The sequence below is a fragment of the Panthera uncia genome, chromosome C2, assembly GCF_023721935.1.
Source record: "Panthera uncia isolate 11264 chromosome C2, Puncia_PCG_1.0, whole genome shotgun sequence".
NCBI lineage: Eukaryota > Metazoa > Chordata > Mammalia > Carnivora > Felidae > Panthera > Panthera uncia.
In genome coordinates this window covers 79,488,680-79,516,483 of record NC_064810.1, presented here as the reverse complement: position 1 = coordinate 79,516,483, position 27,804 = coordinate 79,488,680, and the positions used below count along the sequence as shown (strand labels likewise).

Sequence of the window (27,804 nt, the reverse complement as noted above, 5' to 3'; positions counted from 1 at the left end):
GGCAGAGAGAGAATCCCAAGCAGGCTCCAGCACTGTCAGCACAGAAACCAATGCAGGGACTTCATCTCAGGAACCATGAGATCATGACCTGAGCTGAAATCAAGGGTCAGATGCTTAACCAACTGAGCCACCCAGGCATATCCCCACCAAAAAACATTTTAAGTCACAATTTGCCCACCTTCTTTTCTGCTTCCATTTGTGTATCTTAAAGAGAGAGGCCACTTCGTTGGTCATTTATAGTCCAAGAAATGTTGGGCTTCAGCAAAGTGACCTGGAGTACCTTGATTGAGTCCTGGGCCCAGCACTGGCAGGGTGTGAGCTACTGGCTTTGCAAGAGACTGGAGTGGGCATGAGCTGCTGCGTGGGAACGTGCTCTGAACTTTTAACAAGCAGGTCCATGATACTTAATTTCCTAGTAGAGCATTTTGCTTCTGATCCCAGCTCTAGTAGTTTTTCCCTTAGCGCCTCTCTTCATTCCCCAGGTAGTGCTACTTCTGTTTGGTGGCTGGAAATTTTACCCTAGTTCTGCTGTGCTTCCAACTGGTTGCTACCAGCCCTGAGGGCTTTTTCTATCCAGCTAAACTCCCAACCCAAGTTAGCCACCCATCTTCTTCTTGCCCAGCCTGGGCTGCCTCCACCCCACCTCCATCCCACACCATCTTCTTCTGCTTTCTGATCTAGTTTGTCCAGAAGAACTTTCCTATTCCTCTTCACTTCAGTCTGTTTCTCACGCCCCAGCCCTCCCGAAGGCCTGCAGCCCCTTCCACAAATCCTTACCATATTAGCCTTAGTACCTCAATCACAGTGTGACTCTGGTTATGGGGAAACAGTGAAGGACATTTCCCAGCAACTTCCTCCACAGGGTCGGTCTCGGTACCTGGAATGTGACTCGTGACCTTTGCCTCAAGGCAAAGCCCTCCAGCCCACCTTGGGAAGAGAAGTTGGTATTTCAGGATTAAGTAGTAATAAAGAGTGGCTAAATTAGGGACAGCGGAAAAGTTGGGGGATGGGTTTTTATAAGAAGGTTGTCGCAGACACGAGATCACGTATACGGATTTACACCAGAATAGAGTTACTGCCAATTAAACATTTGGTTATTCAACTGGTAAACATTGATTTTGTACCAAATACTCAGCCAGACCCCGCGCTAGGCAAAAACGTTACGGAGATGAATAAAATCTAGTCTTTGTCTTAGAAGATCCTCCAATCTATTGCACAGTTCAGCAGCTGGAATTTACTGAGCTCTTAATATATCACTTGTTCATGCCACATACAATTCTCCACGGATTATCTCCCTTAATGCTCATAATAGTAGTGCTGGAGTGGTCGCTACAACTACTATCTGCATCTTGTGATGAGAAACTGAGGCACAGAGAGATTAAGTCACTTGCCAATGGCCACAGAGCTTGTACGATGCTGAACCTGGGTGAGAACTAAGGCAGGCAGGCCCCAGAGTCTGTATGTGGGAAAAATAGCATGTACCTCGGCAAACCACCAGGAAATATCATTTGAACTCCAAATGGTGGAGGACAGAACTGGTTGATATCACAGGGAAGCAGATTTTAGTCTTCTAAATGATAAAGCTAGATCATTAGGAAGGATTTGGGATGTTTAGAGTGGCCCAGTGAAGGAACACTCCCACTGGTAATGAATGAGTGTCCTGCCACAGGACAAAGTTACACGGAAAGATTTAGGGGTAGTGCAGAGGAATCACTGCCCTGGGGGTGAGAGGTGAACTCAGAGGAGTGTTCTAGCTCTAAGAGTCTATGATTCTGGAATTCGGAGCTTGTGTTAGACAGGGAGGTCCCTGGGCCCCGGCACCGTGGCTCTCGTGTGAGCCGTGAGGGTATAACTCATGATGACCCATCTCATCAGGCTGAGTCCTGGGCTCAGAGTTGGTTCCTTTTTGTTTAGTGTTTCTGATGTTTTCCCTTCATGTCTCTTCCTTCTTTTCTTCCGCTTCTCCTTCTTGATGATTTATGTCCTCTGCTCCCATCCCCATCCCACTCTCCATCTTCTCTGGTTATCTTTGCTTTATAAGAATTAAGGGTCAGTATTTAGAAGTTCTTTCTCTAGTACATTGAGTCTTTCCTCCTCAAAACATTATTTATTGGAAGTTTGGTTCAGCATGTGTTCTAATGTACCATTCCTTCTGCTCCAGGAGAGTAACGGGACTGCAAAAGATAACAAAAAGAGCAATCAGCCTCTGGAACGCTCATCTCATCTCGTGTCAACATAGCTATTGTCCTCCAGTGGTAGCAAAACTCACTTAATTACAATAGGACAACTCTCGCCTTGTTCTTCAATTTGCAGTCTGTCTTCAGGGAAACAGCATGGAAGGATGGAAAAAGAAGTCCCTTGCCCCAAGCCTGAAAATTTCTGTTTCCCTTAGAGGACAGCTTTTAAAGTTTTTCCTACAATTCCAAAAGTAAGTTAAAGTTTAAGGCAGGCAATCCTGCCTCCAGCTGATTGCCAAAATGGCAGTGGGAAATGTGTCTGTGTCCGGCTCTTTGTCCCTCACACTGGGAAACTGCTTCGCCTTCCTCTGTTAGAACTGTTGTGGTGAGTGTAGCCACGTGAAGAGGACTCCTTGTGGGCTACATGGTCCCTGGGGCCCTTTTCCATTGTGGTATTAGTAGGAGGAAGGGACTTGCGGACAATGTCAAAAAGGTAAGGAAATGTTTGTTTGTTTCGTCTTCAAGGGAGAGACAAAGAACTCCCTTTGGCTAGCACATCTTCCTTTCTAAAATTCAGGAGTAAATACCCTCAAAACAGAGGAGAGGAAAGAAAATGTTTTAGATTCAATGTCTCTTTAAGCAAATAGGGGCCATATTGCATACAGGGTTCCTTATAGCCAGGGAATAATAACAGCTGACATTTACTGAGTGCTTAATATGAGCCAGACACTTTTCCAAACCCTTCACATGTGTTAGCACATTTAGTCCCAACAACAGTCCTCTGAGGGAGGTCCTATTATTATCACCTCCACTTTTCACAGATGAGGAATTTTCGGTACAGGAAGGTTACATAAATCACTCCAGGTCACAGAGCCAGCACACAACGAGAAGGAGAGGGTACCTAAGGGGGCCCTTCCGGAGCCCCCCATTACCCACTCGGCTGGGCTGCCTCAGCCCCGGGGAAGGAAGGGGAATGACCACAGCCAGCACTGAAGGAGCACTTCGCTGTGCCGGGCCCATTAGGGGATTGGCTTATAGTGACCCACTTGATTCTTCTACCAACCTGTGATGGAGACACCATTATTATCCCTATTTTACAGATGGGGAAACTGAGGCACGGAGAGGTTAGGTAATTTGCCTAAGATGTAAGAGTTGGAGTTGGAGTCAGGAGCTGATGAGGATCTTACTTACACAGAGTCCTTGCTCCAAAATATGTCAACATGAGGTCTAAGTTCCTGCAATCTCCCTCTGTTGATTTCCTTCACCCTGCCTTCACCTTGCCACTCCCATGGAAGTCCCTGTGCTTCCTCAGGAACTTGCTCCAGTAACGCCCACGTGACCTGGGAATTATTATCCTGGGTCAGCAAGACTTGGTCTCCATTAAGGACACTTTAGAAAGAGAATGGAAGTTACCTTCATGGTGCATCCCCTGTATTCCAGGCTCTACGCTAAATGCTTCACAGACGTCATCTTATTTAATATTCCCGACCGTCCTCAGAGGCAGTACCAATACCCAATTTGCAGCTGTGAAAACTGAGGGTCAAGGTGAGAGGTTAAAAAATATATCTGAGCTTTCATAGTTATGAAGGAGCAAGCCAGGCCTCTGACCAACTGGCCTCCTGGAACGTTAGTCTTCTCCTGGCTCATTTCCTAAGCTTGAGAACATCCTCTCTCCTGCTTCCTCCTCCTAACTTGAATTCTTAGATTTTATAAAGCATCTACCCTCAAGGGGCACATGTCATATTTAATGATTTTTTTAAAAGTTTTATTTATTTATTTTGAGAGAGAGAGAGAGGGCAGGAGAGGGTCAGAGAGAGAGAGAGAGAGAGACAGTCCTAGTCAGGCTCTGCTCTGTCAGCACAGAGTCTGATGCAGGGCTCAAACTCCCGAACCATGAGATCATGACCTGAGCCGAAATCAATAGTCCGACACTTAACTGACTGAGCCACCCAGGTACCCCGCATATGTCATATTTAGATTCCTGGTGGCTGAGGGATTTCTCCCGTAAGCCCAAAACTTAAAACACACACACACACACACAAACAGTAGGGTGGAAGTCTTTGGAAACTTCCTATGGTTTCCCACAGCCTTCAGAAAGGAGTCGAGCTCTGCAGTGGCATCCCCACGATGCACGGTGCACTGTCTTTCCCGAGCCTCCTGGGCCCTTCCGTGTGACCATACAGGACAGAGATGCCTGTTCATTGAACCAGTCACATGACGGCATCCAATTTTACCTCTGAGGCCCAAGAAGGATTGCATGTCCTCACACGAAGGAGACTCAGGCTGCTGCAGCCTGGGGGGAATCCTGTGTCTTATCTTTAAAGTTCCCTTACTCCTTTTCCACCTTAAGTTGTCAATAAGAACTTCTCAATATGTCAAGAACACGCTTCTCCAGCAGCCCTTCACATCTACCGTAATTTTCTGCTTCTGATCGCCAAGGGCTCGGAAAGCAGCAAACCATGTGAGGTAGAACTGGGCGTAGAGAAAGAGTCCGTGGGTTCTGAGTGAGAGCTAAAGGGCCCCTCCAATGGGGAAGTGGATGAAGTTGAATGTGTAGACTTGGCAAAGTCTATTTTGACCAGTCAGAGGCCTCTTTTTGCTTCCTTGTATGCGTTAGTGGGGAGTTGTGTATGGCCAGGGGTTAACACGGTGACATTCTCATTTTAGCCCCCCCAAAGTGTGAGTAGCAGGCTAACTCAGAACTTGCCCGCCTCAAGCTCTGCGAGGCCTCACTTTGGCATCGCCTGTTGGCCCCAGGGGAAGAGCAGGCTGGCGGGGCTGGAATGTGGATTCTCTCATGGGCCTGCTTCAACGTGGCAGCTGGAGAGCGGGTGGTAAGGAGGGCGGTTCTTTCAGTTCTTGGCTTGGTTTGTTAAGCACCCACCTCTGCTTCAGCTCTGTCAGGCCTGTGGAGGGGGCTGTATTTATTCTGAGTTGGACAAAAGGAAAGATCAAGTATGGCCAGCTGGTAAGGGAGCCCCCAGGTGAGATGCCCCATCAGTGGATTTGGTCACCTGGCTTCAATCGGGCATCAGCCTGCCCTTTCACCCTGGGGCAGCCCTCCCCCTGATTGCCACACGAAGCCAAACAATCAGAGTGTTTGAAAACAAGCCGTGTCCTCTTCTGGCCCTCCTCCACCGTGATTCTTGCTAGTCGTCTCTCACCTGCCCCTTGGGCTCTGACTTGGGGCAGGACGCAAGCGCTGTAGGGAGCACAGCTTGGCTCCGTCTCCCCTATCCTGTTGCTGAATATCTAGGAGGCCGGAAGGTCGGCATCTGCCCCTTAAGAGAGATTGTCAGCTTGGCGTAAGGGAATGCTCAGACATCTCAATTGTGACCTATTTTGTGTGTTTGTTTACTTTTTACTGAAGTGTAACATCTAGATAGGCAGGTACACAAATCATATTTTTACAAAGCAAGAGCCTCTGTGCATGCAGACCTGGATTATAAGACAGAACATTATCAGCTTCCTGCTCCCAAAAGACCCCCTCGTGCCCCATTCTCCTCACTAAGTCCCTCTCCCCCCCTCCCCACAAAGGTAGCCACCATTCTGGCTTCTACTATCATAGATCAATCTTGCCTGTTTTTGTACTTTATATAGATGGAATCCTATAGTACATACTCTTCCATGTCTGGCTTCTTTTCTTCAACATTGTATTTGGCAGAGACATTCGTGCTGTCGTGTGGAATTGTGTGTCATTCATTCTCTGCTGTATAGTATCCCATTATATGAATATATTAAAGGTGACTCATCCAATTTACTGTTAATGGACTTTTAGGCAATTTCTAGTTTTTGCTATTACTAATGACACTGCTATGAACATTCTAGTAAGACTCTAGAGTGTATTTTGGGGTAACATGGACCTAAATGAACCATTGAATTGGTTCATTTAAAATGTAGTCATAAGATTCAGTTTAGTGTCTTATTTTAGTGTCACATGAGTGACAGACTCATGACAAAGATCTCAACATCACAGAAAGGTGTAGAATGGAAAACAGAAGCCCCTACATCACCTCCCAGCCTGTACCCATTATACAGAATCATGCACTGTTAACGGTTTCTTGTGTATTATTCTAGATATGCTCTATTGCTTAGACAATAGTATCTAAGTACAGTATATGCAGTATAGCCTTAAAAAAACCCATACATTGGATTTTACTGCACTACGTTTCTGCCCCCTGCCCCTCCCCCCTTTAGCACTGTAGTGTCCCAGCAATAAGTGGATGAGTGTCTGGCCTTGGAAGGTGAATGGCCTGTCCCTCCTGTTGGATGAAGCTGGGCTATCACTTTTAATGGGCTGTTATTAAGGTAAGACACAGGGGAGTTTATGCAGCAGTAACTTTAATTTCTACTTCTATAAACATTTGTTGAGTGGCTGAGATCCTCAGTGTGAGGTTTGTCTGAGAAGAGCTCCCAGTCTGGTGGGAAGTGGGTGCAAGGCGCAACAACAAATAGCTATCATATGACGTTTACAGGTGTCGTAACAAAGACCCGTGAATGGGTTCTGGGAGTACAAATGAAGGAGCGGTGAGTACTTCCTGTTAGGGTCAAGGAAGGCACCCGAGAGAGCTGACATTTGGGCCAGCGCTGGAATGCTTAATTACTAGAACTCTGTTGGGCAGAGCAAGGAGGGAAAGGCCTTCCAGGCAAAAGGAACAACTCTCCCAAACATAGGGAGGCTGGGCAGAAACTGGCAGGTTCAGGGACTGGCCACTGCTCATGCGTGGCTAGACTGCAGGATGTTAGGGCCAGGATATGTGACTGAGACCAGATAAAATAGGTATTTTGGGGACAGGACATCACGGGTCTTATACCACCATTACATGGGTGATCATTCACATTTTGGAATCATGGGATACATCTCTTAGGTGCTTAAAAACAATCAGCCAAAAGACACAAAAAGATTGCCTCCAACATCGTATCCCTCGCGATGCTCTCAATTGAAGTATATATCACATTGCTCATGCGTCTGTATTGTCCATGGGACAAGCTCCTCTAATAGGGACCCTCTCATATGCTTGTCTGAATTACCCAGCCCCAAACACAGCACCTGCACTCAGCAAATGGTCACCAAAGGATGAACGAATGAGCAGCAAGTGATTTCGACTGCGTGGCAAAACTCTTGCTTGAGAAAGGGGGTGGCTGGGCTAGCTTCTCTTTGTGGATATGTTTCTAGGCACGCCCAGCTTCTCCTTGCCCACGTGGTGGGAGAGGAATGAGGAGCCGCTAACCTGGCTTCTGCACTCGCTCAGGGTGTGTGCTGAGGGAAGTGCTTCATTTCCTTAGCAACACTACCTGTGCCCTACATGGAGCTTCATTTCAGCCAGATTGGGGATGGCGTGGACCTTGGTGAAACCCTACAGCTTCATCTCAGCCCTTGGGGACCCACGGGAACTCATAGTGCGCTAAAATGTCCGCACCTTCCATTTCCATTTTGGAAATCCAGGCCTTGTTCAGAAAAAGGGGATCAGCTTCCTCATTGACTCATTCAGCCTACATCCTCCCCTGCAGGCGGGGCCTTATCCACTGGGCTGGCAACATTAAACACGTCTGAGAAACCACTTTCCTTTTCTCCTTAGTCTGCCTGGCCTTCCTAAATGCGCCAGCTCCCTGCACGAGGCCCCCCTCTGCACCTGGAGGGCCCCCTTTAGGCAGCCCAGAAAGAGCTGCATTTCTGCCTGACCTTCAAGGACTTTTTTTTTTTTTTTTTTTTTTTTTTTTTACCAGGTAGCATCCAGGTTGGGAGAATTTCACATGCCCTTTGACTTGAACTGCCTTCGAAATCTTTCCTCACTCCTGTTGCTCTTTTCTGCATGCCTAATTGCTTTGTATATTTATCTGGATTTCATCTGGACCTTCCCACTTAGGAATGTTCATTTTGAACCTGGAAACTGACCTCAGGGCCTGTTCTGACAGAGTTGTCTCAACCACAGTAGAATATAAATGCTAAATATGGTCTTCCTCTTCCTCCCTATGTGTTAAACTGCCTTCAATAATGAGATGTCATTTTGCATTACGGGATCTGCATTTTACCCTTTCCAACCCACACACTCCTGAAAGAGTGAGGGTAGCATTCATTTACAACTACACGTATACCTTGCAAATGTAAATGGTAGCGAGGTAATCCATATGGTAATATGGCAATAGCTCTATAGTCTCATGTCTGGAAGAAACTCTTTGTTTGTTAAAAAATCTTCAGTGGGTTAGACTACGTCTCCCTGCATCCCAGATTCACTGCCTTCTCTTGCAGTTACTGAATTATACTTGCACTCCCTTGTGTGGTAATAGAGAGTGAATACAGAGCCAAAGTCCTACTTCATACCTCAGCCCCATCACTATTAAATATATGACTCTTGGTGCAGGCCACTTCACTTCTCTGCACACTAGTTTCCTATCTGAAAAATGGGAATAATAACTTGCCGCACCGAGTCGTTGGACTATTCAGTGAGATGGAGCATGAAGGTGTCCAGGGCCTAGTAGACATGGGCAGTGACACTGGTTTTGCATCATGGCTCTGCCACTTGCTGAGTGGGTGAATCTGAGCAAATTTAATCTCTCTGAGCCTTGGTTTTATCATCGCAAAATAGGGATACTAATGCAAGGAGTAAATAGAATGTTCGAAAAGCATCTAGCAGAACGGGACAGATTCGATACATTGCCTTCCTCCTCTTCTCTTCTCTGTATAAATTCAGGCACTAGGTGAACCTTTCATGACCACTACTGACCTTTGCAGTATTTCCTGGGAGGAATGACAGAGTTTCTAACATCTCGCTTCTCAACGTAATATTTTCCTTTCTTGTAGATTTCACTAGTGTTTTCCTTGTAACTACTTTTCTCTGATGTCTAGTGTTTCTCTCCTCATCAATTTCTGAAGGCACTAAAGGAGATCTGCTGGATCTTAAGACAGAGCGCAGAATGCCTTGGCCGAGAATGTGTTCTTTGAATGGGACCTTGAAGAATGCCGAAGTATTCTTTGGCAGAGAAGGGGGTGTGTGAGATCACTGGGAGAATAGAATGATACAGGCACAAATATGCATGAATGTGTGACACGTTGTGGGGAAGGGGTGTAATGTGCCTGAAGCAATGGTTTGCAAAGCCACCCAGGTGTGCTGGCTCACAGCAATCATAAGTTTCTTATACAAAGAATACCATGATTTTTTCTGAAAAGGCAATCACGAAAGCATGTGGTATATAATTCTATCCACATGAACCCCCAAAATTTTATTAGTAGAAAATGGGAATTTATTTTTTGTGTACATATAAAACCATAACATGAGCACGTTATCTGTCAAATAAACAAGTTACTGAAGGTGCATGATGGGCTGTTCCTGAGGCTTTTCCACAATTTTTCACCGGGGACTTGTTTTTTTGCTTTGCCGTCTGTCGGCTCTCACTAGAGATAGGCAGAGCTGCTGGTGCCAAAGGTTTAACAAAAGTTGATGGGAAAAAACTTAACATTGAGAAAATTGTATCTTTGAGCATAATTCGGACAAGACTCCATTATTCGATTTTAGTGAAGGAACATTTCTTTCCAAGTGATGGGACTTCTCAGGCTCCCCTGAAGTGTCGCCTGCAGGATGGGGAGAGCTGGGCTGGATGCTGGGGTAGGGGTAGGGAGAATGAGGTGGGGGGAGTGTGGAGGGGACGTAGGGCAGAGGAGGGCCAGTTTGGGGGGAGTTGGGTAGGGACTATATAGTGGACAGCTGAGGAGTGTGGATCGGATTCCTTGAGCAAGAGGGAGCTAAGGTAAGTTCTGGAGTAGAGGAGTGACAAGTGAAAAGGAGAGACTTGGAAAAGATACATCGAATGGGTGTGAAGGGTGGCTTGTAGTACATCAGAGCAGAGAGGAGAGAGAAAAATAGCTCAGAGGCCTGCTGAAGAGATGGGGGACAGGGAGGACAAAAAAAACATTCGTTCTAGATGCCTCCTTGTCCTGGCCCAGAACCCTCCCAAGTGCAAATGAACAGGACTAGGTCTACCAGAAGAATGGGGAAGACTGGCTATGGGCTCCTGGCACTCTGAGTGTCTCCGAACGATTGGAATCAACCCAGCACGGCCTTCTGCTGCTGCTTTCTGCCTCTGCTAGCTTGCACAGTGGAGGGAGAACAGGGTTCTAAATTCCTCCAGTAAGTGACTAAGCTCACACCAGGCTGGGGAGGAGGCTCATATATGCTCACCTCCCTGACTCCCTCCCCCTCACACACCAGAAATTTCATCCAAGAGCCCTTCATCAAGCCTGACCGTGAATGGTAGAGGTCAATTTTGAGCTCAAGTCCAGGGTTGACAAGGAACAGAATTCCCAAGGCTGTTACATTTGTTATTTTAAAAGATTTGGTACATTATTACTTGTAAGGGAGTAGGATCGGAAGTAGAAATTGTTCTTTCAACTGGCAGGCGTGCATTTCTCTCATGATACTTTAAAAAATTTTTAAATTTATGGCCTAATTCCAATCAGATATTTAATAGTCTCACTTTTTTACAGTTTCCCCCAAATTGTTTGTTTCTGTTAATTTTTAAATCAATCTTCTTAATTCACCAGATTGGGAATTTGGTCTTGGAAAAGTTTAAAAACCATTTCAAATTGTAAAATCATTATATACTCATTGTGTACAATTAGGAAAATACAAAAACGATTAAAAATTAACAGGCACCCATAATTCTAGAAATGAATACTGTTAACATTTAAACATATTTCTTCCCTGGCTTTTTTCTTCACTGTTTTACATAATGGAGATGTATTTTTTAATATATAACTTTGCATTTTGCCTAACATTATATTGGAGGCATGTCCCCAGGGCATTAAACACTCTTCATAAACTCCATTTTTAAGGTTTGCCTTGTACGCCTTCTTATGGCTATAGTATCATTTACTTGTTTCCCTCCTGTTGGAAATTAGGCTGTTTCCAAATTTTTGAGGTTAAAAACAACACTACCGTGACAATCACTCTCTCTCTCTCTCTCTCTCTCTCTCTCTCCCTGTGTGTGTGTGTGTGTGTATTTTAGTATAGGTATGACTGTTGGAGATCCAGCCAGACCTTGTTGCCTGGGGGTCCAGGACCACTTCCCACTGTGAATGACAGCTTCTGGCTGAAGGAAGGGGACACCAGGGGCATCCATCTGGCCCCCGGGAGAGGCAAGAATACCCAGAGCACAGGGCTGTTGTAAACACATCAGAGAGGTCTTGTAATTCCACTGTGTAATGGGGGAATCTAAAAGATAATTCATTTTCAAAGGAAACATAGAGGCTTTCAAAAAGTCTTTTGAATTGATTGGGTGAGTATTGTGTTGCTTTTACATGTGTTAAATTTTTAAAATTACATGTGTTAAAAAATAGAGGATCTAATGAGGTAGAGAATAGCAGTTGCTTTGAATAACAAACTAGTAGGAATAAGCAGACATTGGCTTCCTGAAGTTCTGTGCAGGCTGGCTTGCTTGGTGAAGCAGTACCCTGGGAAGCAGCTTTGGGGTCAGCAAATCAGAATTCTGACTCTAGCTGGGCTACCTTGGGCAAGTTGCTTGGCATCTCTGAGCCTTACATTCTCCACTTATGAAATGAAGCAGATGATGACACTAATATTTTTCACCCGCAGTTTGTTGAGAGGCTTAAAACACCAGCTAAGGGCCTATAAATGGCAGCTAAGACTGTGCCCTAAGAAGTGACTGAGGCTTGTTCTTGAACTGGAATTGTAGAAAGGTGTGCCTGACCTCAGGCCAGTTCAACCTGGAAGACTCACACTTACACAACATGGAGATGTAGCCGGGAGTCCTGGGTTATATTTTCAGAATCTGCTGCAGAGACTTAAGCCATCCCTCTTGAGGCATTTAATAAATGGTTTCATCTGTGTACCCTGGGTTTCCATAACTGATAGTTCGACGCTGTGTTGTTGTTGTTGTTTTTTGTCCCAGCCTGTAAGTAGGGACAGGGCTGGGCTAAGGGAACACTGAAACATTGCATTTCTGGGTCAGATGCTTCAAAACCCTGCAATCAAACCTGAGGCCATATTCGGAAACAACTGTATCCAATGACAGCTTATTATGGAAGGTTCTGAACTTCTAAGAATTCCTTAGTAGGAAACAAACAAAATACAAAGATCTCTTCCTAATTTTCTGCCACTAGGAATTGTTTTTCTTCCTGACTTCTTCAATCATTCTGCATGTTTGTTAAAATGTAGGCACACTGATCCATGGTGTGTGTGATGCTTGGGTGGGCAGAAGGCTAGCTTCAGCAGGCCGGGGAGATGGAGGAAGTCTGGTTTAATGCACACACGTTTCTGGGAGGTATACTCTCCATTAATTAACCATGTAAATCAAGTAAAGTTTTCTGGTGTGAGTGTGCATTGATGTGTTTTCACAAGTTTGGCTCTTCCTAATCTCCGGAACGATGGTGAAGAGAATCTTATGATGACCTGGCATGTCTGGGATCCTGAGGCCCATGGGAGGGTTTTTTTGTTTTAAGATTTTATTTATTTAAAAAAAAATTTTTTTTTAACGTTTATTTATTTTTGAGAAGAGAGAGACAGAGCATGAGCGGGGGAGGAGAGAGAAAGAGGGAGACACAGAATCCGAAACAGGCTCCAGGCTCTGAGCTGTCAGCACAGAGCCCTACACGGTGCTCGAACTCACCGACCATGAGATCATGACCTGAGCAGAAGTCAGACGCTCAACCAACTGAGCCACCCAGGTGCCTCTTAAGATTTTATTTTTAAGTAATCTCTACAACCAACATGGGGCTTGAATTCACAACCCCAAGATCACATGCTCTACCGATAGACACAGCCAGGCACCCCTGGAGGAGGAGGTTTTATTTAGAAATGTTCAAGGGGAATCTTAATATCCAGTCTTCATTCGCCCATGTCTCTGGGAAGGAAAGAGTTACACCTCCCGCCCCCACCATGGACATTTTATTTTTGCAGTTCTTTGAAGTGCCCTCAGAGAGCTAAGCATCAGGCTGAAGGCAGCTCTGTGTATCTTTGCAACAGATTAGAACATATTCACATTTTATTTGCTCACAGAACAAATATTTCCCTTGGAATGAAACCGAGGCAGTGAAGCAGGATCAGGCAGGACTAGCCACAAAAGACAGCACCCCCAACCCCCAGGGCCAGGCCGACTCAGGGCCTACACCCGTGGTTCTCTCTCTCACCTCATTGAGGCCCTATAGACCTATAGTGATTGATTAATTGAGTCATTTATTCATTTGGAAATAATGATTGAGCCCCCACCATGAACCAAGGACCGTGCAGGTTGCAGAAATAAAAAGAGAAACAGACTCTGTCCTCACGGGTCTCAGAGTCAAGTAGGGGAGATATGTTTGTATATGTATATCTCTAATCAAGGCGAAAGAGATACATCTTCAGAACTCACGAGAGCCAATGTTTTGAGGTGGATACTTATTCTGTTTGTGTGTTGGGGGTGCATAAGGGTTGGGAGACCAGTGGAAGGTGTGTGACACAGTTAGTGTGGTGTGTAGGTGCCTCTGTGTGTGCATGGGGGGGTATGTGTACATGCATGTGTTTGTGGTGTGGGGGTGCTGTGTATGTGTGCAAGGGAGTCAGTGTATATGTATGTGTTTAGTGATGGTGGTAAATATGGGTGTGAGTATGGGTGTGAATATGTATGCGGTAGTGGTGGTGATATGTATGCATGTGTGATGCTGCTGTGTATGTATGTGTATGTTGTGTGTGTGTGTGTGTGTGTGTGCACAGTCTACTTGTTTCTGTGGTGGTGGTAGGACTGAGAGAGGGAAGGCCTATTGTTAAAGGAAGGTGGGGAGGAGCTGGGTGGTGGTGACAGGGAGTGGGGAGGGCCCAGCAGGCAGAGGAACTGTGCCAGAAAAGGCCTGGGGATGAGAAGACTCTAGAAGGGATGTGTGAGGGGAGGGTGAACGGTCAGAAGTAAGCTAGAAGGGAGTATTTAATTCTGATAACTGCTTTTTGATCCAGACAATGGCAGTTTTGCTTTCCCCAGATGTCCCTCTTCCTGAGCTCACGCGAGGATCTTGGTTAAAGGAACCGTTTCCTTCCCTGAAGATCAACCCCAGCTAAGACTCAGTCCTCAGGACTGAATCTCTGAGTGCTGACTGGGCCCCTTCTCTACCTGGGCAGCTGCACTAGGCATGGTTCAGAGCTCTTCCAGCCTCCCGAGCTCTCAGAATAGCAAAAGCAGATTCTACTGGGCTTGGGGCTGAGGAGGTGTAAAGACTGGAATCCCTGAGGCAAAGGTCAGAAGAAGGTGCAGAGTCCATCTACCGACTGGAAAAGCAGGGGGATTGCTGGCTTCCTCCTAATTCACGGGCTACCCTGGCTAGATCTGCATTTTGTGGAGCTTTTTAAAGAACAAACAAGGAGGCAGATGGTAGGAGCTGGCTCCTTTTCTCAAATTTTGGTTTGCTTTTCATTACTTTTCCCTCTCTCGATAGGGACAAAGCTGCTGCATGATTAAAACTTGGCCAGATAAGAATGATTTCTTTCCATTTTATTAGGCAAGGAAAGCAAACCAACATTTACAGAAGATCTAATGTTTGCAAGATACATATCATCTTCATAGGTACTTCTGAGGTAAATATTATCATCCCCATCTTCTAGATGAGGAAGTCAGGGCTAAGAGAGGTAAGGTAACTAGCGCAAAATCACTCCAAAACCTCTGTGAGCTCCCCATGACTGGTCACCTCGCTGACATTTGAATCCCAATCTGTTTGGCACTAACATTGGGCTCTTCTCATATGCTTGCGGAAGTTTAGGAGGAAGCAAGATACAGTGAAACGATGATGTGTTTTATTGTCAGATATGTAGGTTCAAACCCAAGGTCTTCCCTGTACTGCTTCCATATGTGAACTTCCATCCCTTCCTTCCTCATCAAATGTTCATCAAGGATCTATGCTATCCGTTGTCCAACACGGAGCCGGGAGCTGGGAACATGCTAGTTAACTCCACAGTCCCAGCCCTCCTAGACCTCCAGTCTGATGGCTAATGCAGACCATGAAACAGGCAATGACAACGTAGTCTGAGAAGGGCTATGATGGGGAAGCACCAGATTTGGTGGGAGCACCTAGAACTTCTACGTCTGCTACGGCAGCCACTCACCCCAGGCTAGTGCTGCCATATAAAATAAATACTGGGTTTTGAAGACTTGGGACAAAAAAATGATGTTAAGTATTTCATTAACTATTTCAGAGTATTTGAATTATTCATGTTATTTAAAATTATTTTAAGTATTTAAGTACTTGATTATTAAGTCATGAATACTTTTATATCGATTACATGTTAAAATGATAATGTGTGGGAAATCCTGAATTAGATAAAGTTATTACAGTTCATTTCACCTGTTCCCTTTTACTCCTTTTATGTGCCTGCTAGAAAATTTAAGCTTACCTATGTGGCTCACGTTATATTTCTATTGAACAGCTTTGCTCCAGAAGAATAAAAACATGGGATCAGATTTCTTATCTTAGCGCAACGATCCGAGAACATTTGCCATGTGACCTCCCCAGGAAGGTGCACAAGAGATGCAGAACATGTTCTCTCCCTTCTCGTGTCATGGAATGCCACTGTTCATTGTGGGACCCTTGGCCCTCTAACAACAGGGAGAGGGTGTCTGGTGACAGCAGTAGGGCTTCTGGCTCAGCCTCCTTGAACATTTCTTAGTCTCTGGGTCCAGCATCTTGAGAAGTAGCTGTTGTAATCCTTCCTTCCCCTCCCCTGCCCCCAAGCCCCAGGGCTGGCAATCAACTGAAATAGATGTTGCTTAACACCATGGCCCCCAGCCGTCTTTGCTTTTCTTTCTTGTAGCAAAAGAAAGCCATGTGAAATATATGGAGTGAAATCTGATGTTCAATATAGTCATTGGATTAAAAGAGAAGATGACCCATTGGATTAACAAGAAGGTCTTTTCCTACATTAGATTCAGGAAACTGGGAAAAGTCTTGGGAACGGACTAGTCCCACTCAGATGTGGGGCTATGAGAGACTAAGCGGTTTGCCTAGGGCAGCAGAGCCCCCAAGGTGGGTGGGACCTGGGATCCAGTCTCCCCTTCCTTACCCACACCATGCTGCCCATTCTTCTCTGAGATGCTCCTTTTCCAGCTCCTTCCTCCCAGAGACTCCCCTTGTTCGGTGCTTCATCTTCTTCTGCTGTCTTCTCTCTCTGACCCAGTGTCTCCCCTTTAATGATACGGGGTGTCAGAAATAGGAGTCAAAAAGACCGAGACGGGGCTCAAGGATGGGTGCACACTGACAAGACAAAATGGAAAGAAAAAAGAAAAAGATTTTGAACAGACACTGGCAAACGAAGCCAGGGAGGCTGTCTTGGCCTTAACAGGAGTTCAAGTGAAAAGACAACATGGGTGTGTGTGGAGGAGCAAGGATTTGGAACCACAGACTCCGGGCTTGAGGCCTGGCCGTGCGGCCTTGGAAAAACCTTAGCTTCCTCATCTCCAATCACCCTCCCTGGGCCGTGGTGAGGAGTCAATGAGACCGCGTTTCTGAAGGGACTTTGTGATCCGTGAAGCACCACCCCAATGGTAGTTACTAGCATTCGCTGGAAGGGAGAGATGTCAGCTGTGAGAGCAGGATGAATTAGCAGAGCCATTCAGCTGCCAAAGAAAGCGAATGCGGAGTCCAGAGCGAGGGACGTGGCTTTGCACTTGTCCGCCCTTTTCTGGGGCGCTGCGCTCAGCTCTGGGAATCACATTTTAAGAGGGATCTTTGGCAAACTGTTGTTGTTCTAGAGAAAGTTGTAAGAATAGCTTAGGGTCTGACAGTCACAACATATAAGGGATGATTTAAGGATTTAGAGGATGTTTAGTCTGGGTTGGGGGGAGAAAAAGAGTTAGGACTAGGTTACTGTTCTCAGATATCTGCACGCCGTCCCACAGAAGAGGTGACATGTATTTTGCGTTGCCAGTGGCCAAGCCAGGGAGTCAATGGGATCGGAGTCAATGGGAGGCAGACTTTGGGTGCAATAGGAACCTATCCAAGTCTCAGAGAACTGCTCCTGAAGGGGCTCTCTGGGAAGATGGTGGGCTGCCTTTCAAAGAAGTCTTCAGGCAGAGGTGGCTGTGGGCAGGACAGGTGCTGTGGTGCGGGTCTTGCTCTGGCTGAGAGGTCAGACTCCCGGCTGTCTGCAAACCCTCCAATTCCCAGACCACCACTTTTCCTTCTAATCTCTCTGATGTTTTCTGATCTTCCATCACCACTCTGGCTGTCTTTGACTTTCTGTTGCCTCTGTGAATGCCTTTAGGGTTTTAGATTCAGAAATGTTTCTGTAATAATTGATAGGCTGGTTTAATGGAAGGTAGGAGGAAAGAGCATTTAAAAACAAAGGGAGTTTTGTTACTGTTAAAGGTACACAGTAACCTGTGAAGTGGGGGAAGGAGAGGAAACACAGTCCCATGTGTTAGAAAATCTTGTAAATGCGACAGCAAGTGGCTTATTCTTCGCTATTGTTTAAAATGCAAACACAAATGCTAAGGGCCTTTGTTCTTGAATGGACAAGCATTTTCCTTGTTTACACAATTCTTTCCCTAGCTACGGAGATTGGAGAGAATTCTCACTATAAGAGTTGTATATCATAAACCACTTTCCGGATTCATAACTTAAATGTTTTGCGGATTCGGTTATATCAAATTCTGGACAGGAGGGGTTTCCTTGATTTCTTGACTCCAGAAAAGCCATCCTCCTGGGGAAAATTTTTTCACGCATAGTTAGTGTTGCAGTGGGGAGGGTGAGAATGGAGCCGAATGTCCCCAGTTGAGCGGCTGTGGAGCTATTTCCAGTATTTCGTCCTGCCCCAGGGAGCAATTACGCATCTGTCTCACAGGGCCCCACCTCAAACATCCCAACCGTCATTTCAGAAACCTCCACCTAGACTCTAAGGCACAAAATAGAACTCGGGCAGATCCAGGTGGAAAGGGGAGGGGATGGGTAGGAGTGAGTAACATTTTGGTTAGGCTCCCTGAGGCCAGAGTCCTTGCCCAGCCCTGAGGGTGACAGCAGGGACGTGGAGAAGACAGACTTCAGGGCATGGGTTCTGGGTCTTTGGGAACACTGTTGGTCAACTGTGGCAGGAAGAACCTGGAGAGGCAAGGAGACAATGGCTCTTCAGATCCTGGGACTCCCCGGGAAGGCCAGGCTGGGCAGGGCAGTGGGGGCAGACAAGGCAGCCTCCTCCTGAGGCTGCTCCTTTGTAGCCTTTTACCGGAGGCTTCGGAGCTGAGCCCACACCTCCTTGCCTAGCCCCACCCGGGTGTGAGTCTGAACCCCTGGCTTGGGACCGCTCAGCCCGGAGACTAGCTGAAGGACTCTTCTCGGGGTCTACATTCTGGGGCGAGGGGCCGGCCACCTCTGATGTGAAGCCCATGGCCTTGCTTCATTCCAGACATGCTTCCTTTCCAGATCTCTTCTATCTCACGGCGCTCTTCCACAGCCTCCAGTTTCTGAGTTGTTCCAAAGCCCTGGCTTGTCTCTGTCCTTCCAGTGGTCCTGTTCTCCCAGCAGGGTGCGGTGCGGTGGCCGCAAGGATGTATGTACCAACCCAGCTTATAAAAGATCAGATTTGAGGCTCCTACTCTCAGGATTTAGGAGGTCTGACAGGGGCCCAGGAATCTGGACCTCGGGTGTTTCTGAAGTAAGTAGTCCATGCCCCACCCCCTCCCTGCAGAAATACTAGTTTAAAGGAAAGAGCAAGAATATATGGGATATGAGACAAGAACTGGGTGACTTACTGTGTTACTTGTTGAGCAAGTTAATTACCGTTTCTGAGCCTTTGTTTCCTCATCTATAAAATGCTAATCACTTCAGAGGGGAGTTTTCAGATATCAGTGAAATGATGTGCATGAAATGTTTGGTAAAGCCTTATTTAATAGGACTTTTGGCTTCCTCTCCCCCTTCTCCAGCACCAAGAAAGTGGTAACAGAGAGTTTCCATTCTTCCTAGTCCCGGCACATCAGTGGAACCCCTGGCAGTGCGCACCTGTGAATAGGCTACCCGGGAGTCTAGAGGACCATGCTCGTCTCCAGTGCTCTGTGGCTGATCAGACAACCCAGATTTCTCAAGCGGTGGCTTGAAAAGAAACCACCCAGAGGTCAGAGGTCAGCTACCCGCTGTCACTTTTATTTGTAGTAAACCACAGAGTGAGGACACACATATACACGGTACATTACAGAACAATGTACGGCACTCAATGCAGGCAGACAGGCAGGCTCGAGCAGGCGGCCACCACTACGAACAGCATATCTATGGGTGGAAGAGGCTGTGGAGGTGGATGGACCACGAGCGAAGGATCTGGACCCGGCACTGTGTTACCTAGTTACTGCCTCAGTCTCGGCTGGTAGAGTCTGCATTTATGGGCCGTGGTTGAGGTGCGTTAGGACCTTCTGCTTCAACCTATGCCCAGGGTCACCCCCAAACACTGAGGTTTAGCTAAGTTCTCTAAGAGGAAGTGGCGCTTTTCCACTGGTGGGAATGAGTTTTCTCCCAACATACTGGCGATGAGAAAGGGGAAGATAGGTCTGATACACAGAAGGGAAGATGTTTACACTTCAGGGATCAAGTATGTGTGTTTGTATATGTGTGTGTGTGTGTGTGTGTGTGTGTGTGTGTGTGTGTGTGCGTGTGTGTGTAAAGGTGGAGGGCTTATCAAAGAGTTTCCTCATAGAGTTTTTTTCATATTGGTCCCCCAAATCTGCTGATTTCTGAGCCTGATAAATCCTTAAGAAGGAAGAGAAGATTCTTGAAGCGGCCAGGAGTAGCCCTTCAGGGTAGCAGGGCTGGGGGAAACCTTGGGCCTGGTGGGAGACCCATAAGAACAAGGACCCTGCCCCCTCTCCTTTGGCCGCAGCATTTACCCCAGGTAAAGGCAAGATCAGTGAAGAGGGAAAGTCTTTAGAGCCCCCTTGTTTGGTAGAGAAAGAGAGGCCCCAGAAGGCTAAAGGACATGCCCAAGGCCATGTGGCTGAGACAGGACTGTAGCCTACTCCCCATGTTGCGCTTGTTTCCCAGGCAGGGTTTCATCCCTCACACCATCCTGGCATGTGGAATGGCTCCCTTCCACAGCAGCCTCTATGGGACAGTTGCCAGACTTTTCCAAGACAGGAGGGTCTTGTTTTCTGTAGAGAAAGAAAAGCATCCATCAGAAACCGCACCTTAGCAGTGGCTTCTTTGGGATTATGATTTCTTGCTAACAATATCACTTTCTCTGAGGTATCTACCGAGTGTTGAGGGTGATGGTACACAGAGGCACAAAAGGTTGCTTCTTCTCATTCTGTGGAAGAGGGCAGCTGTGCTATAAGCTGGGTCAGCAACTTGCTGTAGGACCTTCTTCTCTTTAGTCGGATCTCCTGCCTCTTGTCATCTGGAGAAGAAAGGAAGGAAGAAAATGGTGCAGGTTTTGAAATCTGCCTCCTGGTCAGGCGACCCACCCGCTAGGCCCACTACCCACACTGCCTCTATCAGCTGCAAGCAATCTTGGCAGGTTTGTGCAGATCAAAAAGGGCAACATTTGGAGCATTAGGCCCTGTCCAAGTGTAGACCTGGGTTGCCTCCTAACCAGAGGCCTGGAAAAACGGCTCTGGAGAGGAATTCTGCATATAGTGGCATTGGAGCCAGAGCTGAATGACCACCATTTGTTATTCAACTACAATCGACAGAGCACTGACATTGTGCTATGCTAGCTACCAACTCTGTGTGCAAGGCTGAACTTGATGACATGGAAGGAAGAGCCTTTCCAACAATGGGGGGCTGACTCCAAAACTCCCTGCTCAATGGACTTTTTGTGTTAATTGAGGTAGTTGATCAGAAATCATGACTCCAGTAGGGTTATACTTGTGGGTTCTTTCTTATTCTCTTTTTGTTGATTTCACAGAAACTAAACCTACTTAATTGCTATGGTCTCTGGTCCTTTCTTTGTTCCTCGTTCTATTGTTTTCATACTGAAGCTCATATCCTCTGGTCTGGGATGTTTGGCTATGCTGTTTTGCATTAAACTCCTCAGTGGTTCTATACCCACAAAGGTGCTTTAGGCCTGAGACATGACCCAAAAGGAAAAGAAAAAGGAGCGTAGTATTGAACAGAGGGGTTTCAGTTAGGCATTGGAGATAATTTCTTGATGTGGAGAAGCTGTAAGACACTTGAATACATTCTGAAATTGGGCTCGGGATGATGTTCTCTGATCTTTCCTGGGCCTTTTCAGCACAGACTTGCCTGGAGATAACAAAGTGGGCAAATGTCCCCTTAAGATCCCTATGATCCTCTGATTTTGTGTATGAAAGCTCTAAAAATAGAATCATAGGAGGAAAGGGAAGAGAAACATCATGAGAATAAAAGAAAAAGGAAAAAGTGGAAGAAGTGGGCATTGCAGGTTGGTGCAGGTTGGGAAAAGCAGCATGTGCTGGGAAATGGCTGAGAAAAAGCAAGACAGCCATGTTGAAATACGTTAAGAAGTTAGGATACAGTGCCTGGCAAATCAACATTGGTTAATAACACAGTATTTATGGATGAATAAATGAATAAATATGTGAACCGCCCTCTCTGGCCCCAACCCACAGGTGGGAAAACAGAGACATAATCTGACACTCGCTCAATTCCCTCCTGCTCCTTGGTGTCAGGTAGGAAGGGGTGCTGGCCCCAGGAGAGGAGTAGAATAATGCTGAGCAGGGAGAGGAGAGCGCATCTCCCCACCTGCCTGTGGGCAGGAAGCATCCTGGGGTTGGTCATAGCCTTGAAGCTCTGGAAGGAGAATGAGAAGGCACAGGCTGAGCTCCCTGTGTTGTCTGGCACTGCCCTGAGCTGTCCAGGCCTGGAGCCAGTGGGGAGGCACAGTGGAGCCCATCATGGCCAAGGGCCCCCTGGCTCCTCCCTCTCCTTTTCTTCCCTCAGCCACAAAAGAAGAACCAAATCCTTTCTCCTCTTGGGAGCCATGTAAAACACACACTGAATTTGGAGGATGGACTCATGACCTTCCTTTACTTTCTCTCTCTCTCTCCTTGCTTCTCTTTGAGTTTCCAGAATGCAGTTCCCAAAAGTTTCCCCAAAGTTTCTTTCCTCCATCAAGAAAATGAAGTCTGGGGAAGGATAGGAGTTTTCGCCAAGTCCTCTGGAGGCAGGATCAATTTCCTGCCAATGAGAACACCTGAAAGATCTGCATAAATGTTTTATTTTTACCTTTGAGGGAAGACAGGAGTTTCCATCCATTCTGTCTCTCTCTGCTCTAGACCCTGCTCACAAACATCTCAGAAGGGACACCTGAGCTGTAGTCCTCAGAGATGTCGAGGAGGCTTCGGCCCTTATTGCTCTCATGGCTCCACTGCAGGGACGGAGGCCATACGGCCTCCTCATGGAAAAGAACTAAGACAAGGGGCTCAACACAAACAGGTGAGTTCTTTTAGATACTATTTCTCCCCCTCAGGAAAACTGTGCCAATTTGAATCACTGGGCTATAGGAAGGAACGCTGTGTTTCCTCCTCCCTGCTACAAAACTACTAATGAACAGGAGTACACATAGCCCTCTCTGTTCTGGGGAGATAGAGAAAAGAAAACTCACATTGCCTAGACAAGGCAAATGTGAGCATGCTCCCGGGAAGGCCTGCCAAGAGCTCTTATATAAGCTCCAGTGAGCTCATGTGTTTTCTCGCCCATCAGCGGATCCTGGGCTTCAGGGCCAGGGGTTAGGCTGGAGGAGGGAGCTCAGGAAAGACTGTGTTCTTCCAAAGAGGGGGCGCTCTGGGAAGAAAACATGTTCCTCCTCTCAGGAGGATGAAAACAATTTTTATTGCCGAGTCAGTCAACATAGACTTGCATTCCTTATGGCAGCAACGTCAGGACAGAAGAAGGTGGTGCTTGTTCTTATAAACCCCATGGGGGAAGCGGTGGTGTGGTGGGGTATTTCATAAGTCAAAAGAAATGTAGATATGCACTGGGGCTATGGATGAGGAACCTTTTCCTCCCAATTTGTGGAAAGCCAGATGGGTGCTCAGTTTGGTCCACCAGCCACAGACTGGGTATCAGGCCTTAGTTTCCAGTCATTGCCACCATGTAGGCTGTTTTGAATTGGAAACGTATTTCACTTACTGAGACAGGCTGAACATTCTGGAACCTACTGTCACTCATTTTGCCTGCTTCCCTTTTGTTTGACGGAATCACTGAGCCGGCAGACTTTTGCAAGCAAACTACCCAACCACCTTGCCCACCCTCTTGCCCAGAACATCTGCAGGTAGCCTGCCCTGACCCCAGCACAGAGCAAATGGAATGATATCTGCTTCTTTTACTCTTTGCCTATTGAAAATGATATCTTACCCCACATAAGTGAGCCAACGCTTCTCAACCAAGCTTCCCAGACGTTCTCTCAGGAGTTGACACACTTCCAGTTCAGTTATGCCCCAGTGGAGGGGGAGGACCTGTCTGTGCATCTCAGCAGCTTACCCCACCCCCACCCCGCACCCACACCCAGTCTAGCGCCATGTTTCTCACAGGGTGAGGGCAATAACTACAGTTGTCTTTTATATGATTAAATGAATCTGCAGATACAGTGTTTTACCTGTCCCAAATAATACTGTGTGCCCAGTCTTTCTGTAACTATTAATGCTTTAAACAATTTTTATTTCAAAAATAAGAACACACATTGTTCAGGTAAATTTCTACCTCCCCCAAGTGCTTTGCATTTTCTCTCTGGCATCACTTAGTGCTTATAACACTTTCCCACTTTGTGTCTTTTGAGGATTTAGTTAATGTGCTGTTTCCTCTTTCCAGATCAATCGGGAACGATTTGAATACAGCTAAGACCTTCCTTGGGTTCCACCCAAAACTTTCTCTTCATGAGTGTGTGAGCGATGTCCTGATTAACTTCTTTTTTAGAATATTTATTTACTTTTGAGAGGGAGAGAGAGAGAACATGAGTTGGAGAGGGGTGGAGAGAGAGGGAGACAGAGAATTTCAAGCAGGCTCCAAGCTGCCAGCACAGAGCCTGGCATGGGGCTCGAACTCACAAGCCATGAAATCATGACCTGATCCGAAACCACGAATCGGATGCTTAACCAACGGAGCCACCCAGGGCCCCTGTCCTGATTAACTTCTATGTGTGACAACAGGATTCAGACAGTTGAGGAACAACCGAGCTTACCAGAGCACCCTGACATCTTCTGAGAGCAGAGTGTTTGATACACACAGCCTTTCACACATAAGGAAGGATCCCCGATAATGATATATGCGTGAGTATTTTGGTGTGAGATGTCATGACACCTGTAATTTACTTTCCAATACTTCAGTAAAAAAGTATGAAACAGATAAAGGCAAAATGGTAAGAACTGTTGAATCTTAAGTGACAGGTAGAAGTGTTCTCATTATATTCATGACTCTATTTTTCTATGTGTTTGAAAATGTCCGTAATAAAGAGAAATTACTCCCAGATACTCTAATTCAAGGAAGTATGTTTAACCTGGGCAGGTGGTGGGAGCTTTAGGAGGTTGACGGGGAGATGGTGGGAGATGGGGATTACTTACTCTTCTTAGGTTTATTATCATTACCTTAATGCCTGGTGGGAGCAGAGAGTGATGACAGCAAACCCCAAACAGCAATTTTAATGATATCCTCTGTTCTTAACACCTTCCATGATGTATGTTGCTCTGAGTTAAAAGATCTAGTTAGTTCTCAATCCTTTCACCTCAAAGATGTTGGGGAGAGAGGAAATATTCATCAGGAAAATTTTTCTTTTCTTGAAGATCGTGCCATTTCCTGGTGACCTATTAGTACCAGTTTTCTTTAAAAAATAAAAAATAAAAAAGACAAAAAAGTCACTTCATTAATTACTTTGAAAGTACTGATGTTTAATCCCTCAGCAGAAAATGCACACTTCCTGGAATCTTTTTCTGGATTGCCATTTATATTGTGAGGTTTAGAAGTGCACTTCCTCTTGTCTCATCTAAGGTAAAAAGAAATGACCATTTTATCATCCCTCACCTCATAGTTCTTGCTAACGTTCCATTTTTAAAAACAATTTTTTTGTTTTTTTTGGAAAGGAAAAAGTTCAACATTTTTTTTTGCATCATTCCAGAAGCAGTTTTTTTACTCCAAATTATGATTCATCCAACAGATTTTTAAAAGGACATTTTGGATCTCTGTTCCACCTTTAGGTATCGGTTGCTAAATTCTGAGGCTTGACCACCTGACCTCATTTCACTTGCTCCTGATCTTTAATATGGTCTCTGTGTATCTTTTAAGATGATCTTTCATATTATGCGAACACCCTGATCTGGTGAGTTCTTTACCAGCTGTTCATTGTTGGCTGGATGCTGTCTGAGTAAGGTCCTAGGACACGGCCCAGCTGGCGCGTTGGAGAGAGGGCCTAAGAAGAAGGGAGGGTGAAGTGTGCACACACCTTCCACAGCCCAGGTCCACTCCTTCTCAATGAGCCTCTGTGGCTGGCCAAGTGAGTGCTGTTTCCCACCCCAGCTTCATGGACTCAGATTTCCAGGTTGAGAAGGAAGTCCGCTGAGTCGTGCACAAGGGATCGGTTTGGGGTGGTAAATCCCTGCCACTACGCTTGAAGCTCAGAGTCATCAGCAGTGGCAGTGAGGTGCAAACATGGCTTTGAAGGCAGATACTGACAGATCTGAATCCTGGATCTGCTGCTATGAGATCTGCTCCGTTTCTCAGTCCTTGTTTGTCAAGTAGGGAACTGTATACCACCCACTTCAGGAGAGTTCCTGTGAAGTTTAGCAGTGGTCATAAAAGTAATAGGCTTTGGACTGCACAATAAATGATAGTTATTTAATAAGAGTTTCATTAATGCCTGGACATGTCCCACATATTACCATTAACTCAACTTTAAGCTGCTTTTTTTTAAAAGGATTTGTCAGTCCTTTCTTTCATTTTGAACTATAGTGCTCAGCTTCCTTGCCCAAATATCTGCTAAAAAACCCAGTTCTCCATGTCTTTTCATCTTCTGAATCTGTACCTTATTATGCTGATCTCTCACTGTGTTGTAACTCTGCTTCTGTGCTGCCTTTTTATTCTTTGTCCATTCTGACCTGATGGCTAAGAAGTAGATTGCAAATATTTCTGTCTTTCTGTCCAAGTTGAATTTCATATTTTCTGAATCATGAAACTGCCCTCCATGTGACCTAGAAAGCCCTTTGATGATCCATATTTAGCTGTGTCCATCATTCAACAGATGTCTGGGTAGTTAGAGGCCCCCATGAGCTCCCTCTACATCCTGTGGTTTCAAGTTCCTGAGCTGTTAGTTAAAAAGCTTTCATCACCTCTACCCCCCTTCCCCTATCCATTCCAGGATACAGGGACAGATACCCGCTTTAGCTATTCATTCATTTAACAAATATTTACTCGTTACCTACTACGTGCTTGACACTGCGTTATATGTTCTCTTCTTTGCTTCCAAGTTGCATTTTCCTAACTTGACCAATTTACAGTTGTCCTCATGTTTTCTGATTATTTCTCTAGGATCTGCATTGAACATCCAGTAATATGGTCCCTCCTGGTTACAGTGTTTCCTGACCCTTGGGAGACTTGAAGGCTTAGCTGCAAACCCTGGTGCCTTGATATGATGCACCTGCCACAGCATCCACAGATTTTAGGATAACGTAGGTTCATCGTGGGCTCCATCGAAGGGAGTTTAGCTAGCAGATGAGGCTGCAGGCCTTGGCTTGCCATTCTGCACCATGGACATGAAGAATAAAGTGGTAGCCAGGGTAGGTACCCAGCAAGTCAAGCAGCTTATTTCCAAAAAGCCTTGGTTTTCTATGTCCTTGGATTCCTACAGCGATCCCCTTGAGGAAAGATGCCTGTCTGCTTTTTGAGCTCTCTGGATCTTCCCATTAGATAGCTTCTCTTGGCATCTGAAAGGCAGCCTGCCATTCTGTTCTCCTGTGGAATACAGATGGCCCAGCCCACGCCTATCACTAATGAGGATCACATGCAGAGCCTTCTTGCTGGAGGCTCCCTTCAACAACCCCAGCCCTCCTTCCTTGTGCAGGCCAGTCACCGTTGACCATGGCATTTATGTCTGAGAAGACAGCTTGCTGCTCTCCCACTCACAGAGTTGGGTAGAAAATCTATGAGGTAGCCCCGGGAAGTGCATCCCATTCACCTAGAATTGGAAACATTGAAGACTAAGTTTTGGCTGTCAATTTGATTGCAAAGTTGAGGTTTGAGGTTCCAGCTGTCCACAGAGGCTGTTGAGCTTAAATGTGAACAAGCACTGAGAGTTCTTCAGTAGGAACATGATTAGAGGGCTACACAGAGGTGGACCTGATAGATCAATTTCCCAACGCTGTGTAATCTCACCCAGAATGATAGTGGGATTGGAAACAGATAAGAATGTTAAAAGCACTAAAGTATAGTAGAAAAAACATACATTTTCGTGAGACAGATTCATGTCTTACTATCTGTTTGAACTTGGACAAGGTGGTTTACCTTTCTACGCACTAATACCTTTATCTGTGAAATAAGTACAATGCTCCTATCATAGGCTGTTCTGAGGATTAAATGGGACAGCACATGGAGGCCTCAACGTGATGCCCTGTATCCAGTAAGCAATAAGTGGGCATTCCCTTTCCTGTCTCCATTTCCTGCTTTCTCTCTACAGTAAAAAAGTTGAAAGATACACTCCAGTATGATGGGACA

General features: G+C 46.0%; 1 long non-coding RNA gene across 1 annotated transcript; it reads right to left on the bottom strand.

The window, feature by feature from the left end:
• Positions 1-1,627: 1,627 nt before the first annotated feature.
• LOC125922112 (uncharacterized) lies at positions 1,628-4,578 on the bottom strand. The gene is made up of 3 exons (XR_007457579.1): positions 4,412-4,578; positions 3,591-3,710; positions 1,628-2,174 (listed from the first exon to the last, which is right to left on the bottom strand). It is a non-coding gene; the product is annotated as an uncharacterized LOC125922112 (long non-coding RNA).
• Between the last annotated feature and the right edge of the window lie 23,226 nt (positions 4,579-27,804).